Source organism: Drosophila innubila (assembly GCF_004354385.1).
Source record: "Drosophila innubila isolate TH190305 chromosome 2R unlocalized genomic scaffold, UK_Dinn_1.0 1_C_2R, whole genome shotgun sequence".
NCBI lineage: Eukaryota > Metazoa > Arthropoda > Insecta > Diptera > Drosophilidae > Drosophila > Drosophila innubila.
In genome coordinates this window covers 16,063,712-16,077,360 of record NW_022995374.1, presented here as the reverse complement: position 1 = coordinate 16,077,360, position 13,649 = coordinate 16,063,712, and the positions used below count along the sequence as shown (strand labels likewise).

Sequence of the window (13,649 nt, the reverse complement as noted above, 5' to 3'; positions counted from 1 at the left end):
CTGATAACTAGTTTTTTATATCTCTTGGTACAAAATCCTTTAAAATGCAATCAACTTCAGATACAAAATCAAACTCTAAGCATGCGTCTTTCGCCAACGACCATACCACGCTGAATACATCGGTTCTCGTCCGATCACCGAAATTAAGCAGCGTCGGGCGCGGTTAGTACTTAGATGGGGGACCGCTTGGGAACACCGCGTGTTGTTGGCATCGTTCAATAACTTTTTTTTACAAAATTATTAAGTTTTTCTGTCTCTTTGCCTTTGCGTAAAATTTTCCAACTAGAACTTCTATTAATAAATTTATTTCTATGTCTATACGAGCTCCTGATATTACCCACCCACTGTGGAGCCTATAATAATTTTCATTTAATCAAAATACTGCTAAGATTGCTCTGAGTTTAACTTTTAAAATTGTTTCATAAATTGTTCCACTGATAACTAGTTTTTATATCTCTTGGTACAAAATCCTTTAAAATGCAATCAACTTCAGATACAAAATCAAACTCTAAGCATGCGTCTTTCGCCAACGACCATACCACGCTGAATACATCGGTTCTCGTCCGATCACCGAAATTAAGCAGCGTCGGGCGCGGTTAGTACTTAGATGGGGGACCGCTTGGGAACACCGCGTGTTGTTGGCATCGTTCAATAACTTTTTTTTTACAAAATTATTAAGTTTTTCTGTCTCTTTGCCTTTGCGTAAAATTTTCCAACTAGAACTTCTATTAATAAATTTATTTCTATGTCTATACGAGCTCCTGATATTACCCACCCACTGTGGAGCCTATAATAATTTTCATTTAATCAAAATACTGCTAAGATTGCTCTGAGTTTAACTTTTAAAATTGTTTCATAAATTGTTCCACTGATAACTAGTTTTTTATATCTCTTGGTACAAAATCCTTTAAAATGCAATCAACTTCAGATACAAAATCAAACTCTAAGCATGCGTCTTTCGCCAACGACCATACCACGCTGAATACATCGGTTCTCGTCCGATCACCGAAATTAAGCAGCGTCGGGCGCGGTTAGTACTTAGATGGGGGACCGCTTGGGAACACCGCGTGTTGTTGGCATCGTTCAATAACTTTTTTTTACAAAATTATTAAGTTTTTCTGTCTCTTTGCCTTTGCGTAAAATTTTCCAACTAGAACTTCTATTAATAAATTTATTTCTATGTCTATACGAGCTCCCTGATATTACCCACCCACTGTGGAGCCTATAATAATTTTCATTTAATCAAAATACTGCTAAGATTGCTCTGAGTTTAACTTTTAAAATTGTTTCATAAATTGTTCCACTGATAACTAGTTTTTTATATCTCTTGGTACAAAATCCTTTAAAATGCAATCAACTTCAGATACAAAATCAAACTCTAAGCATGCGTCTTTCGCCAACGACCATACCACGCTGAATACATCGGTTCTCGTCCGATCACCGAAATTAAGCAGCGTCGGGCGCGGTTAGTACTTAGATGGGGGACCGCTTGGGAACACCGCGTGTTGTTGGCATCGTTCAATAACTTTTTTTTTACAAAATTATTAAGTTTTTCTGTCTCTTTGCCTTTGCGTAAAATTTTCCAACTAGAACTTCTATTAATAAATTTATTTCTATGTCTATACGAGCTCCCTGATATTACCCACCCACTGTGGAGCCTATAATAATTTTCATTTAATCAAAATACTGCTAAGATTGCTCTGAGTTTAACTTTTAAAATTGTTTCATAAATTGTTCCACTGATAACTAGTTTTTATATCTCTTGGTACAAAATCCTTTAAAATGCAATCAACTTCAGATACAAAATCAAACTCTAAGCATGCGTCTTTCGCCAACGACCATACCACGCTGAATACATCGGTTCTCGTCCGATCACCGAAATTAAGCAGCGTCGGGCGCGGTTAGTACTTAGATGGGGGACCGCTTGGGAACACCGCGTGTTGTTGGCATCGTTCAATAACTTTTTTTTTACAAAATTATTAAGTTTTTCTGTCTCTTTGCCTTTGCGTAAAATTTTCCAACTAGAACTTCTATTAATAAATTTATTTCTATGTCTATACGAGCTCCTGATATTACCCACCCACTGTGGAGCCTATAATAATTTTCATTTAATCAAAATACTGCTAAGATTGCTCTGAGTTTAACTTTTAAAATTGTTTCATAAATTGTTCCACTGATAACTAGTTTTTTATATCTCTTGGTACAAAATCCTTTAAAATGCAATCAACTTCAGATACAAAATCAAACTCTAAGCATGCGTCTTTCGCCAACGACCATACCACGCTGAATACATCGGTTCTCGTCCGATCACCGAAATTAAGCAGCGTCGGGCGCGGTTAGTACTTAGATGGGGGACCGCTTGGGAACACCGCGTGTTGTTGGCATCGTTCAATAACTTTTTTTTACAAAATTATTAAGTTTTTCTGTCTCTTTGCCTTTGCGTAAAATTTTCCAACTAGAACTTCTATTAATAAATTTATTTCTATGTCTATACGAGCTCTGATATTACCCACCCACTGTGGAGCCTATAATAATTTTCATTTAATCAAAATACTGCTAAGATTGCTCTGAGTTTAACTTTTAAAATTGTTTCATAAATTGTTCCACTGATAACTAGTTTTTATATCTCTTGGTACAAAATCCTTTAAAATGCAATCAACTTCAGATACAAAATCAAACTCTAAGCATGCGTCTTTCGCCAACGACCATACCACGCTGAATACATCGGTTCTCGTCCGATCACCGAAATTAAGCAGCGTCGGGCGCGGTTAGTACTTAGATGGGGGACCGCTTGGGAACACCGCGTGTTGTTGGCATCGTTCAATAACTTTTTTTTACAAAATTATTAAGTTTTCTGTCTCTTTGAAAATTTTCCAACTAGAACTTCTATTAATAAATTTATTTCTATGTCTATAAGCTGATATTACCCACCCACTGTTTTAATTTTCATTTATCTCTTGGTACAAAATCCTTTAAAATGCAATCAACTTCAGATACAAAATCAAACTCTAAGCATGCGTCTTTCGCCAACGACCATACCACGCTGAATACATCGGTTCTCGTCCGATCACCGAAATTAAGCAGCGTCGGGCGCGGTTAGTACTTAGATGGGGGACCGCTTGGGAACACCGCGTGTTGTTGGCATCGTTCAATAACTTTTTTTTACAAAATTATTAAGTTTTCTGTCTCTTTGCCTTTGCGTAAAATTTTCCAACTAGAACTTCTATTAATAAATTTATTTCTATGTCTATACGAGCTCCTGATATTACCCACCCACTGTGGAGCCTATAATAATTTTCATTTAATCAAAATACTGCTAAGATTGCTCTGAGTTTAACTTTTAAAATTGTTTCATAAATTGTTCCACTGATAACTAGTTTTTTATATCTCTTGGTACAAAATCCTTTAAAATGCAATCAACTTCAGATACAAAATCAAACTCTAAGCATGCGTCTTTCGCCAACGACCATACCACGCTGAATACATCGGTTCTCGTCCGATCACCGAAATTAAGCAGCGTCGGGCGCGGTTAGTACTTAGATGGGGGACCGCTTGGGAACACCGCGTGTTGTTGGCATCGTTCAATAACTTTTTTTTACAAAATTATTAAGTTTTTCTGTCTCTTTGCCTTTGCGTAAAATTTTCCAACTAGAACTTCTATTAATAAATTTATTTCTATGTCTATACGAGCTCCTGATATTACCCACCCACTGTGGAGCCTATAATAATTTTCATTTAATCAAAATACTGCTAAGATTGCTCTGAGTTTAACTTTTAAAATTGTTTCATAAATTGTTCCACTGATAACTAGTTTTTATATCTCTTGGTACAAAATCCTTTAAAATGCAATCAACTTCAGATACAAAATCAAACTCTAAGCATGCGTCTTTCGCCAACGACCATACCACGCTGAATACATCGGTTCTCGTCCGATCACCGAAATTAAGCAGCGTCGGGCGCGGTTAGTACTTAGATGGGGGACCGCTTGGGAACACCGCGTGTTGTTGGCATCGTTCAATAACTTTTTTTTACAAAATTATTAAGTTTTTCTGTCTCTTTGCCTTTGCGTAAAATTTTCCAACTAGAACTTCTATTAATAAATTTATTTCTATGTCTATACGAGCTCCTGATATTACCCACCCACTGTGGAGCCTATAATAATTTTCATTTAATCAAAATACTGCTAGATTGCTCTGAGTTTAACTTTTAAAATTGTTTCATAAATTGTTCCACTGATAACTAGTTTTTTATATCTCTTGGTACAAAATCCTTTAAAATGCAATCAACTTCAGATACAAAATCAAACTCTAAGCATGCGTCTTTCGCCAACGACCATACCACGCTGAATACATCGGTTCTCGTCCGATCACCGAAATTAAGCAGCGTCGGGCGCGGTTAGTACTTAGATGGGGGACCGCTTGGGAACACCGCGTGTTGTTGGCATCGTTCAATAACTTTTTTTTTACAAAATTATTAAGTTTTTCTGTCTCTTTGCCTTTGCGTAAAATTTTCCAACTAGAACTTCTATTAATAAATTTATTTCTATGTCTATACGAGCTCTTTGATATTACCCACCCACTGTGGAGCCTATAATAATTTTCATTTAATCAAAATACTGCTAAGATTGCTCTGAGTTTAACTTTTAAAATTGTTTCATAAATTGTTCCACTGATAACTAGTTTTTTATATCTCTTGGTACAAAATCCTTTAAAATGCAATCAACTTCAGATACAAAATCAAACTCTAAGCATGCGTCTTTCGCCAACGACCATACCACGCTGAATACATCGGTTCTCGTCCGATCACCGAAATTAAGCAGCGTCGGGCGCGGTTAGTACTTAGATGGGGGACCGCTTGGGAACACCGCGTGTTGTTGGCATCGTTCAATAACTTTTTTTTACAAAATTATTAAGTTTTTCTGTCTCTTTGCCTTTGCGTAAAATTTTCCAACTAGAACTTCTATTAATAAATTTATTTCTATGTCTATACGAGCTCCTGATATTACCCACCCACTGTGGAGCCTATAATAATTTTCATTTAATCAAAATACTGCTAAGATTGCTCTGAGTTTAACTTTTAAAATTGTTTCATAAATTGTTCCACTGATAACTAGTTTTTTATATCTCTTGGTACAAAATCCTTTAAAATGCAATCAACTTCAGATACAAAATCAAACTCTAAGCATGCGTCTTTCGCCAACGACCATACCACGCTGAATACATCGGTTCTCGTCCGATCACCGAAATTAAGCAGCGTCGGGCGCGGTTAGTACTTAGATGGGGGACCGCTTGGGAACACCGCGTGTTGTTGGCATCGTTCAATAACTTTTTTTTACAAAATTATTAAGTTTTTCTGTCTCTTTGCCTTTGCGTAAAATTTTCCAACTAGAACTTCTATTAATAAATTTATTTCTATGTCTATACGAGCTCTGATATTACCCACCCACTGTGGAGCCTATAATAATTTTCATTTAATCAAAATACTGCTAAGATTGCTCTGAGTTTAACTTTTAAAATTGTTTCATAAATTGTTCCACTGATAACTAGTTTTTTATATCTCTTGGTACAAAATCCTTTAAAATGCAATCAACTTCAGATACAAAATCAAACTCTAAGCATGCGTCTTTCGCCAACGACCATACCACGCTGAATACATCGGTTCTCGTCCGATCACCGAAATTAAGCAGCGTCGGGCGCGGTTAGTACTTAGATGGGGGACCGCTTGGGAACACCGCGTGTTGTTGGCATCGTTCAATAACTTTTTTTTACAAAATTATTAAGTTTTTCTGTCTCTTTGCCTTTGCGTAAAATTTTCCAACTAGAACTTCTATTAATAAATTTATTTCTATGTCTATACGAGCTCTTTGATATTACCCACCCACTGTGGAGCCTATAATAATTTTCATTTAATCAAAATACTGCTAAGATTGCTCTGAGTTTAACTTTTAAAATTGTTTCATAAATTGTTCCACTGATAACTAGTTTTTTATATCTCTTGGTACAAAATCCTTTAAAATGCAATCAACTTCAGATACAAAATCAAACTCTAAGCATGCGTCTTTCGCCAACGACCATACCACGCTGAATACATCGGTTCTCGTCCGATCACCGAAATTAAGCAGCGTCGGGCGCGGTTAGTACTTAGATGGGGGACCGCTTGGGAACACCGCGTGTTGTTGGCATCGTTCAATAACTTTTTTTTACAAAATTATTAAGTTTTTCTGTCTCTTTGCCTTTGCGTAAAATTTTCCAACTAGAACTTCTATTAATAAATTTATTTCTATGTCTATACGAGCTCTTTGATATTACCCACCCACTGTGGAGCCTATAATAATTTTCATTTAATCAAAATACTGCTAAGATTGCTCTGAGTTTAACTTTTAAAATTGTTTCATAAATTGTTCCACTGATAACTAGTTTTTATATCTCTTGGTACAAAATCCTTTAAAATGCAATCAACTTCAGATACAAAATCAAACTCTAAGCATGCGTCTTTCGCCAACGACCATACCACGCTTGAATACATCGGTTCTCGTCCGATCACCGAAATTAAGCAGCGTCGGGCGCGGTTAGTACTTAGATGGGGGACCGCTTGGGAACACCGCGTGTTGTTGGCATCGTTCAATAACTTTTTTTTTACAAAATTATTAAGTTTTTCTGTCTCTTTGCCTTTGCGTAAAATTTTCCAACTAGAACTTCTATTAATAAATTTATTTCTATGTCTATACGAGCTCCTGATATTACCCACCCACTGTGGAGCCTATAATAATTTTCATTTAATCAAAATACTGCTAAGATTGCTCTGAGTTTAACTTTTAAAATTGTTTCATAAATTGTTCCACTGATAACTAGTTTTTATATCTCTTGGTACAAAATCCTTTAAAATGCAATCAACTTCAGATACAAAATCAAACTCTAAGCATGCGTCTTTCGCCAACGACCATACCACGCTGAATACATCGGTTCTCGTCCGATCACCGAAATTAAGCAGCGTCGGGCGCGGTTAGTACTTAGATGGGGGACCGCTTGGGAACACCGCGTGTTGTTGGCATCGTTCAATAACTTTTTTTTACAAAATTATTAAGTTTTTCTGTCTCTTTGCCTTTGCGTAAAATTTTCCAACTAGAACTTCTATTAATAAATTTATTTCTATGTCTATACGAGCTCCTGATATTACCCACCCACTGTGGAGCCTATAATAATTTTCATTTAATCAAAATACTGCTAAGATTGCTCTGAGTTTAACTTTTAAAATTGTTTCATAAATTGTTCCACTGATAACTAGTTTTTATATCTCTTGGTACAAAATCCTTTAAAATGCAATCAACTTCAGATACAAAATCAAACTCTAAGCATGCGTCTTTCGCCAACGACCATACCACGCTGAATACATCGGTTCTCGTCCGATCACCGAAATTAAGCAGCGTCGGGCGCGGTTAGTACTTAGATGGGGGACCGCTTGGGAACACCGCGTGTTGTTGGCATCGTTCAATAACTTTTTTTTTACAAAATTATTAAGTTTTTCTGTCTCTTTGCCTTTGCGTAAAATTTTCCAACTAGAACTTCTATTAATAAATTTATTTCTATGTCTATACGAGCTCCCTGATATTACCCACCCACTGTGGAGCCTATAATAATTTTCATTTAATCAAAATACTGCTTAGATTGCTCTGAGTTTAACTTTTAAAATTGTTTCATAAATTGTTCCACTGATAACTAGTTTTTATATCTCTTGGTACAAAATCCTTTAAAATGCAATCAACTTCAGATACAAAATCAAACTCTAAGCATGCGTCTTTCGCCAACGACCATACCACGCTGAATACATCGGTTCTCGTCCGATCACCGAAATTAAGCAGCGTCGGGCGCGGTTAGTACTTAGATGGGGGACCGCTTGGGAACACCGCGTGTTGTTGGCATCGTTCAATAACTTTTTTTTTACAAAATTATTAAGTTTTTCTGTCTCTTTGCCTTTGCGTAAAATTTTCCAACTAGAACTTCTATTAATAAATTTATTTCTATGTCTATACGAGCTCTGATATTACCCACCCACTGTGGAGCCTATAATAATTTTCATTTAATCAAAATACTGCTAAGATTGCTCTGAGTTTAACTTTTAAAATTGTTTCATAAATTGTTCCACTGATAACTAGTTTTTATATCTCTTGGTACAAAATCCTTTAAAATGCAATCAACTTCAGATACAAAATCAAACTCTAAGCATGCGTCTTTCGCCAACGACCATACCACGTTGAATACATCGGTTCTCGTCCGATCACCGAAATTAAGCAGCGTCGGGCGCGGTTAGTACTTAGATGGGGGACCGCTTGGGAACACCGCGTGTTGTTGGCATCGTTCAATAACTTTTTTTTTACAAAATTATTAAGTTTTTCTGTCTCTTTGCCTTTGCGTAAAATTTTCCAACTAGAACTTCTATTAATAAATTTATTTCTATGTCTATACGAGCTCCTGATATTACCCACCCACTGTGGAGCCTATAATAATTTTCATTTAATCAAAATACTGCTAGATTGCTCTGAGTTTAACTTTTAAAATTGTTTCATAAATTGTTCCACTGATAACTAGTTTTTTATATCTCTTGGTACAAAATCCTTTAAAATGCAATCAACTTCAGATACAAAATCAAACTCTAAGCATGCGTCTTTCGCCAACGACCATACCACGCTGAATACATCGGTTCTCGTCCGATCACCGAAATTAAGCAGCGTCGGGCGCGGTTAGTACTTAGATGGGGGACCGCTTGGGAACACCGCGTGTTGTTGGCATCGTTCAATAACTTTTTTTTTACAAAATTATTAAGTTTTTCTGTCTCTTTGCCTTTGCGTAAAATTTTCCAACTAGAACTTCTATTAATAAATTTATTTCTATGTCTATACGAGCTCTTTGATATTACCCACCCACTGTGGAGCCTATAATAATTTTCATTTAATCAAAATACTGCTAAGATTGCTCTGAGTTTAACTTTTAAAATTGTTTCATAAATTGTTCCACTGATAACTAGTTTTTTATATCTCTTGGTACAAAATCCTTTAAAATGCAATCAACTTCAGATACAAAATCAAACTCTAAGCATGCGTCTTTCGCCAACGACCATACCACGCTGAATACATCGGTTCTCGTCCGATCACCGAAATTAAGCAGCGTCGGGCGCGGTTAGTACTTAGATGGGGGACCGCTTGGGAACACCGCGTGTTGTTGGCATCGTTCAATAACTTTTTTTACAAAATTATTAAGTTTTTCTGTCTCTTTGCCTTTGCGTAAAATTTTCCAACTAGAACTTCTATTAATAAATTTATTTCTATGTCTATACGAGCTCCTGATATTACCCACCCACTGTGGAGCCTATAATAATTTTCATTTAATCAAAATACTGCTAGATTGCTCTGAGTTTAACTTTTAAAATTGTTTCATAAATTGTTCCACTGATAACTAGTTTTTATATCTCTTGGTACAAAATCCTTTAAAATGCAATCAACTTCAGATACAAAATCAAACTCTAAGCATGCGTCTTTCGCCAACGACCATACCACGTTGAATACATCGGTTCTCGTCCGATCACCGAAATTAAGCAGCGTCGGGCGCGGTTAGTACTTAGATGGGGACCGCTTGGGAACACCGCGTGTTGTTGGCATCGTTCAATAACTTTTTTTTACAAAATTATTAAGTTTTTCTGTCTCTTTGCCTTTGCGTAAAATTTTCCAACTAGAACTTCTATTAATAAATTTATTTCTATGTCTATACGAGCTCTTTGATATTACCCACCCACTGTGGAGCCTATAATAATTTTCATTTAATCAAAATACTGCTAAGATTGCTCTGAGTTTAACTTTTAAAATTGTTTCATAAATTGTTCCACTGATAACTAGTTTTTATATCTCTTGGTACAAAATCCTTTAAAATGCAATCAACTTCAGATACAAAATCAAACTCTAAGCATGCGTCTTTCGCCAACGACCATACCACGCTGAATACATCGGTTCTCGTCCGATCACCGAAATTAAGCAGCGTCGGGCGCGGTTAGTACTTAGATGGGGGACCGCTTGGGAACACCGCGTGTTGTTGGCATCGTTCAATAACTTTTTTTTTACAAAATTATTAAGTTTTTCTGTCTCTTTGCCTTTGCGTAAAATTTTCCAACTAGAACTTCTATTAATAAATTTATTTCTATGTCTATACGAGCTCCCTGATATTACCCACCCACTGTGGAGCCTATAATAATTTTCATTTAATCAAAATACTGCTAAGATTGCTCTGAGTTTAACTTTTAAAATTGTTTCATAAATTGTTCCACTGATAACTAGTTTTTTATATCTCTTGGTACAAAATCCTTTAAAATGCAATCAACTTCAGATACAAAATCAAACTCTAAGCATGCGTCTTTCGCCAACGACCATACCACGCTGAATACATCGGTTCTCGTCCGATCACCGAAATTAAGCAGCGTCGGGCGCGGTTAGTACTTAGATGGGGGACCGCTTGGGAACACCGCGTGTTGTTGGCATCGTTCAATAACTTTTTTTTACAAAATTATTAAGTTTTTCTGTCTCTTTGCCTTTGCGTAAAATTTTCCAACTAGAACTTCTATTAATAAATTTATTTCTATGTCTATACGAGCTCCCTGATATTACCCACCCACTGTGGAGCCTATAATAATTTTCATTTAATCAAAATACTGCTTAGATTGCTCTGAGTTTAACTTTTAAAATTGTTTCATAAATTGTTCCACTGATAACTAGTTTTTTATATCTCTTGGTACAAAATCCTTTAAAATGCAATCAACTTCAGATACAAAATCAAACTCTAAGCATGCGTCTTTCGCCAACGACCATACCACGCTGAATACATCGGTTCTCGTCCGATCACCGAAATTAAGCAGCGTCGGGCGCGGTTAGTACTTAGATGGGGGACCGCTTGGGAACACCGCGTGTTGTTGGCATCGTTCAATAACTTTTTTTTACAAAATTATTAAGTTTTTGTCTCTTTGCCTTTGCGTAAAATTTTCCAACTAGAACTTCTATTAATAAATTTATTTCTATGTCTATACGAGCTCCTGATATTACCCACCCACTGTGGAGCCTATAATAATTTTCATTTAATCAAAATACTGCTAAGATTGCTCTGAGTTTAACTTTTAAAATTGTTTCATAAATTGTTCCACTGATAACTAGTTTTTTATATCTCTTGGTACAAAATCCTTTAAAATGCAATCAACTTCAGATACAAAATCAAACTCTAAGCATGCGTCTTTCGCCAACGACCATACCACGCTGAATACATCGGTTCTCGTCCGATCACCGAAATTAAGCAGCGTCGGGCGCGGTTAGTACTTAGATGGGGGACCGCTTGGGAACACCGCGTGTTGTTGGCATCGTTCAATAACTTTTTTTTTACAAAATTATTAAGTTTTCTGTCTCTTTGCCTTTGCGTAAAATTTTCCAACTAGAACTTCTATTAATAAATTTATTTCTATGTCTATACGAGCTCCCTGATATTACCCACCCACTGTGGAGCCTATAATAATTTTCATTTAATCAAAATACTGCTAAGATTGCTCTGAGTTTAACTTTTAAAATTGTTTCATAAATTGTTCCACTGATAACTAGTTTTTATATCTCTTGGTACAAAATCCTTTAAAATGCAATCAACTTCAGATACAAAATCAAACTCTAAGCATGCGTCTTTCGCCAACGACCATACCACGCTGAATACATCGGTTCTCGTCCGATCACCGAAATTAAGCAGCGTCGGGCGCGGTTAGTACTTAGATGGGGACCGCTTGGGAACACCGCGTGTTGTTGGCATCGTTCAATAACTTTTTTTACAAAATTATTAAGTTTTCTGTCTCTTTGCCTTTGCGTAAAATTTTCCAACTAGAACTTCTATTAATAAATTTATTTCTATGTCTATACGAGCTCCTGATATTACCCACCCACTGTGGAGCCTATAATAATTTTCATTTAATCAAAATACTGCTTAGATTGCTCTGAGTTTAACTTTTAAAATTGTTTCATAAATTGTTCCACTGATAACTAGTTTTTTATCTCTCTTGGTACAAAATCCTTTAAAATGCAATCAACTTCAGATACAAAATCAAACTCTAAGCATGCGTCTTTCGCCAACGACCATACCACGCTGAATACATCGGTTCTCGTCCGATCACCGAAATTAAGCAGCGTCGGGCGCGGTTAGTACTTAGATGGGGGACCGCTTGGGAACACCGCGTGTTGTTGGCATCGTTCAATAACTTTTTTTTACAAAATTATTAAGTTTTTCTGTCTCTTTGCCTTTGCGTAAAATTTTCCAACTAGAACTTCTATTAATAAATTTATTTCTATGTCTATACGAGCTCCTGATATTACCCACCCACTGTGGAGCCTATAATAATTTTCATTTAATCAAAATACTGCTAAGATTGCTCTGAGTTTAACTTTTAAAATTGTTTCATAAATTGTTCCACTGATAACTAGTTTTTTATATCTCTTGGTACAAAATCCTTTAAAATGCAATCAACTTCAGATACAAAATCAAACTCTAAGCATGCGTCTTTCGCCAACGACCATACCACGCTGAATACATCGGTTCTCGTCCGATCACCGAAATTAAGCAGCGTCGGGCGCGGTTAGTACTTAGATGGGGGACCGCTTGGGAACACCGCGTGTTGTTGGCATCGTTCAATAACTTTTTTTTTACAAAATTATTAAGTTTTTCTGTCTCTTTGCCTTTGCGTAAAATTTTCCAACTAGAACTTCTATTAATAAATTTATTTCTATGTCTATACGAGCTCCCTGATATTACCCACCACTGTGGAGCCTATAATAATTTTCATTTAATCAAAATACTGCTAAGATTGCTCTGAGTTTAACTTTTAAAATTGTTTCATAAATTGTTCCACTGATAACTAGTTTTTTATATCTCTTGGTACAAAATCCTTTAAAATGCAATCAACTTCAGATACAAAATCAAACTCTAAGCATGCGTCTTTCGCCAACGACCATACCACGCTGAATACATCGGTTCTCGTCCGATCACCGAAATTAAGCAGCGTCGGGCGCGGTTAGTACTTAGATGGGGGACCGCTTGGGAACACCGCGTGTTGTTGGCATCGTTCAATAACTTTTTTTTTACAAAATTATTAAGTTTTTCTGTCTCTTTGCCTTTGCGTAAAATTTTCCAACTAGAACTTCTATTAATAAATTTATTTCTATGTCTATACGAGCTCCCTGATATTACCCACCCACTGTGGAGCCTATAATAATTTTCATTTAATCAAAATACTGCTTAGATTGCTCTGAGTTTAACTTTTAAAATTGTTTCATAAATTGTTCCACTGATAACTAGTTTTTTATATCTCTTGGTACAAAATCCTTTAAAATGCAATCAACTTCAGATACAAAATCAAACTCTAAGCATGCGTCTTTCGCCAACGACCATACCACGCTGAATACATCGGTTCTCGTCCGATCACCGAAATTAAGCAGCGTCGGGCGCGGTTAGTACTTAGATGGGGGACCGCTTGGGAACACCGCGTGTTGTTGGCATCGTTCAATAACTTTTTTTTACAAAATTATTAAGTTTTTTTGTCTCTTTGCCTTTGCGTAAAATTTTCCAACTAGAACTTCTATTAATAAA

At 36.2% G+C, this 13,649-nt stretch overlaps 31 non-coding genes and 1 pseudogene across 31 annotated transcripts; all 32 read left to right on the top strand.

The window, feature by feature from the left end:
• Positions 1 to 92: 92 nt before the first annotated feature.
• Positions 93 to 211, top strand: LOC117786060. Its single transcript, XR_004617592.1, has one exon. It is a non-coding gene; the product is annotated as a 5S ribosomal RNA (ribosomal RNA).
• A 314-nt stretch (positions 212 to 525) lies between these two features.
• Positions 526 to 644, top strand: LOC117786059. Its single transcript, XR_004617591.1, has one exon. It is a non-coding gene; the product is annotated as a 5S ribosomal RNA (ribosomal RNA).
• Positions 645 to 960: 316 nt separating this feature from the next.
• LOC117786058 lies at positions 961 to 1,079 on the top strand. The gene has a single exon (XR_004617590.1). It is a non-coding gene; the product is annotated as a 5S ribosomal RNA (ribosomal RNA).
• Positions 1,080 to 1,395: 316 nt separating this feature from the next.
• Positions 1,396 to 1,514, top strand: LOC117786057. Its single transcript, XR_004617589.1, has one exon. It is a non-coding gene; the product is annotated as a 5S ribosomal RNA (ribosomal RNA).
• A 316-nt stretch (positions 1,515 to 1,830) lies between these two features.
• LOC117786055 lies at positions 1,831 to 1,949 on the top strand. Its single transcript, XR_004617587.1, has one exon. It is a non-coding gene; the product is annotated as a 5S ribosomal RNA (ribosomal RNA).
• Positions 1,950 to 2,265: 316 nt separating this feature from the next.
• LOC117786054 lies at positions 2,266 to 2,384 on the top strand. The gene has a single exon (XR_004617586.1). It is a non-coding gene; the product is annotated as a 5S ribosomal RNA (ribosomal RNA).
• Positions 2,385 to 2,697: 313 nt separating this feature from the next.
• On the top strand, positions 2,698 to 2,816 carry LOC117786053. Its single transcript, XR_004617585.1, has one exon. It is a non-coding gene; the product is annotated as a 5S ribosomal RNA (ribosomal RNA).
• Positions 2,817 to 3,025: 209 nt separating this feature from the next.
• LOC117786052 lies at positions 3,026 to 3,144 on the top strand. Its single transcript, XR_004617584.1, has one exon. It is a non-coding gene; the product is annotated as a 5S ribosomal RNA (ribosomal RNA).
• A 314-nt stretch (positions 3,145 to 3,458) lies between these two features.
• On the top strand, positions 3,459 to 3,577 carry LOC117786051. The gene has a single exon (XR_004617583.1). It is a non-coding gene; the product is annotated as a 5S ribosomal RNA (ribosomal RNA).
• A 314-nt stretch (positions 3,578 to 3,891) lies between these two features.
• Positions 3,892 to 4,010, top strand: LOC117786050. Its single transcript, XR_004617582.1, has one exon. It is a non-coding gene; the product is annotated as a 5S ribosomal RNA (ribosomal RNA).
• Positions 4,011 to 4,324: 314 nt separating this feature from the next.
• LOC117786049 lies at positions 4,325 to 4,443 on the top strand. The gene has a single exon (XR_004617581.1). It is a non-coding gene; the product is annotated as a 5S ribosomal RNA (ribosomal RNA).
• Positions 4,444 to 4,760: 317 nt separating this feature from the next.
• Positions 4,761 to 4,879, top strand: LOC117786048. The gene has a single exon (XR_004617580.1). It is a non-coding gene; the product is annotated as a 5S ribosomal RNA (ribosomal RNA).
• A 315-nt stretch (positions 4,880 to 5,194) lies between these two features.
• LOC117786047 lies at positions 5,195 to 5,313 on the top strand. The gene has a single exon (XR_004617579.1). It is a non-coding gene; the product is annotated as a 5S ribosomal RNA (ribosomal RNA).
• A 314-nt stretch (positions 5,314 to 5,627) lies between these two features.
• LOC117786046 lies at positions 5,628 to 5,746 on the top strand. Its single transcript, XR_004617578.1, has one exon. It is a non-coding gene; the product is annotated as a 5S ribosomal RNA (ribosomal RNA).
• A 316-nt stretch (positions 5,747 to 6,062) lies between these two features.
• Positions 6,063 to 6,181, top strand: LOC117786044. The gene has a single exon (XR_004617576.1). It is a non-coding gene; the product is annotated as a 5S ribosomal RNA (ribosomal RNA).
• A 315-nt stretch (positions 6,182 to 6,496) lies between these two features.
• On the top strand, positions 6,497 to 6,616 carry LOC117785999. The gene has a single exon (XR_004617538.1). It is a non-coding gene; the product is annotated as a 5S ribosomal RNA (ribosomal RNA).
• Positions 6,617 to 6,931: 315 nt separating this feature from the next.
• On the top strand, positions 6,932 to 7,050 carry LOC117786043. The gene has a single exon (XR_004617575.1). It is a non-coding gene; the product is annotated as a 5S ribosomal RNA (ribosomal RNA).
• Positions 7,051 to 7,364: 314 nt separating this feature from the next.
• Positions 7,365 to 7,483, top strand: LOC117786042. Its single transcript, XR_004617574.1, has one exon. It is a non-coding gene; the product is annotated as a 5S ribosomal RNA (ribosomal RNA).
• A 316-nt stretch (positions 7,484 to 7,799) lies between these two features.
• On the top strand, positions 7,800 to 7,918 carry LOC117786041. The gene has a single exon (XR_004617573.1). It is a non-coding gene; the product is annotated as a 5S ribosomal RNA (ribosomal RNA).
• Positions 7,919 to 8,232: 314 nt separating this feature from the next.
• Positions 8,233 to 8,351, top strand: LOC117785998. The gene has a single exon (XR_004617537.1). It is a non-coding gene; the product is annotated as a 5S ribosomal RNA (ribosomal RNA).
• A 315-nt stretch (positions 8,352 to 8,666) lies between these two features.
• Positions 8,667 to 8,785, top strand: LOC117786040. Its single transcript, XR_004617572.1, has one exon. It is a non-coding gene; the product is annotated as a 5S ribosomal RNA (ribosomal RNA).
• A 317-nt stretch (positions 8,786 to 9,102) lies between these two features.
• Positions 9,103 to 9,221, top strand: LOC117786039. Its single transcript, XR_004617571.1, has one exon. It is a non-coding gene; the product is annotated as a 5S ribosomal RNA (ribosomal RNA).
• A 312-nt stretch (positions 9,222 to 9,533) lies between these two features.
• Positions 9,534 to 9,651, top strand: LOC117786006 (annotated as a pseudogene).
• Positions 9,652 to 9,966: 315 nt separating this feature from the next.
• On the top strand, positions 9,967 to 10,085 carry LOC117786037. Its single transcript, XR_004617569.1, has one exon. It is a non-coding gene; the product is annotated as a 5S ribosomal RNA (ribosomal RNA).
• Positions 10,086 to 10,402: 317 nt separating this feature from the next.
• Positions 10,403 to 10,521, top strand: LOC117786025. The gene has a single exon (XR_004617558.1). It is a non-coding gene; the product is annotated as a 5S ribosomal RNA (ribosomal RNA).
• A 316-nt stretch (positions 10,522 to 10,837) lies between these two features.
• On the top strand, positions 10,838 to 10,956 carry LOC117786013. Its single transcript, XR_004617547.1, has one exon. It is a non-coding gene; the product is annotated as a 5S ribosomal RNA (ribosomal RNA).
• Positions 10,957 to 11,269: 313 nt separating this feature from the next.
• Positions 11,270 to 11,388, top strand: LOC117786002. The gene has a single exon (XR_004617540.1). It is a non-coding gene; the product is annotated as a 5S ribosomal RNA (ribosomal RNA).
• Positions 11,389 to 11,703: 315 nt separating this feature from the next.
• Positions 11,704 to 11,821, top strand: LOC117786003. Its single transcript, XR_004617541.1, has one exon. It is a non-coding gene; the product is annotated as a 5S ribosomal RNA (ribosomal RNA).
• Positions 11,822 to 12,134: 313 nt separating this feature from the next.
• LOC117786080 lies at positions 12,135 to 12,253 on the top strand. The gene has a single exon (XR_004617610.1). It is a non-coding gene; the product is annotated as a 5S ribosomal RNA (ribosomal RNA).
• A 315-nt stretch (positions 12,254 to 12,568) lies between these two features.
• On the top strand, positions 12,569 to 12,687 carry LOC117786068. Its single transcript, XR_004617599.1, has one exon. It is a non-coding gene; the product is annotated as a 5S ribosomal RNA (ribosomal RNA).
• A 316-nt stretch (positions 12,688 to 13,003) lies between these two features.
• LOC117786056 lies at positions 13,004 to 13,122 on the top strand. Its single transcript, XR_004617588.1, has one exon. It is a non-coding gene; the product is annotated as a 5S ribosomal RNA (ribosomal RNA).
• Positions 13,123 to 13,439: 317 nt separating this feature from the next.
• Positions 13,440 to 13,558, top strand: LOC117786045. Its single transcript, XR_004617577.1, has one exon. It is a non-coding gene; the product is annotated as a 5S ribosomal RNA (ribosomal RNA).
• Positions 13,559 to 13,649: the final 91 nt, after the last annotated feature.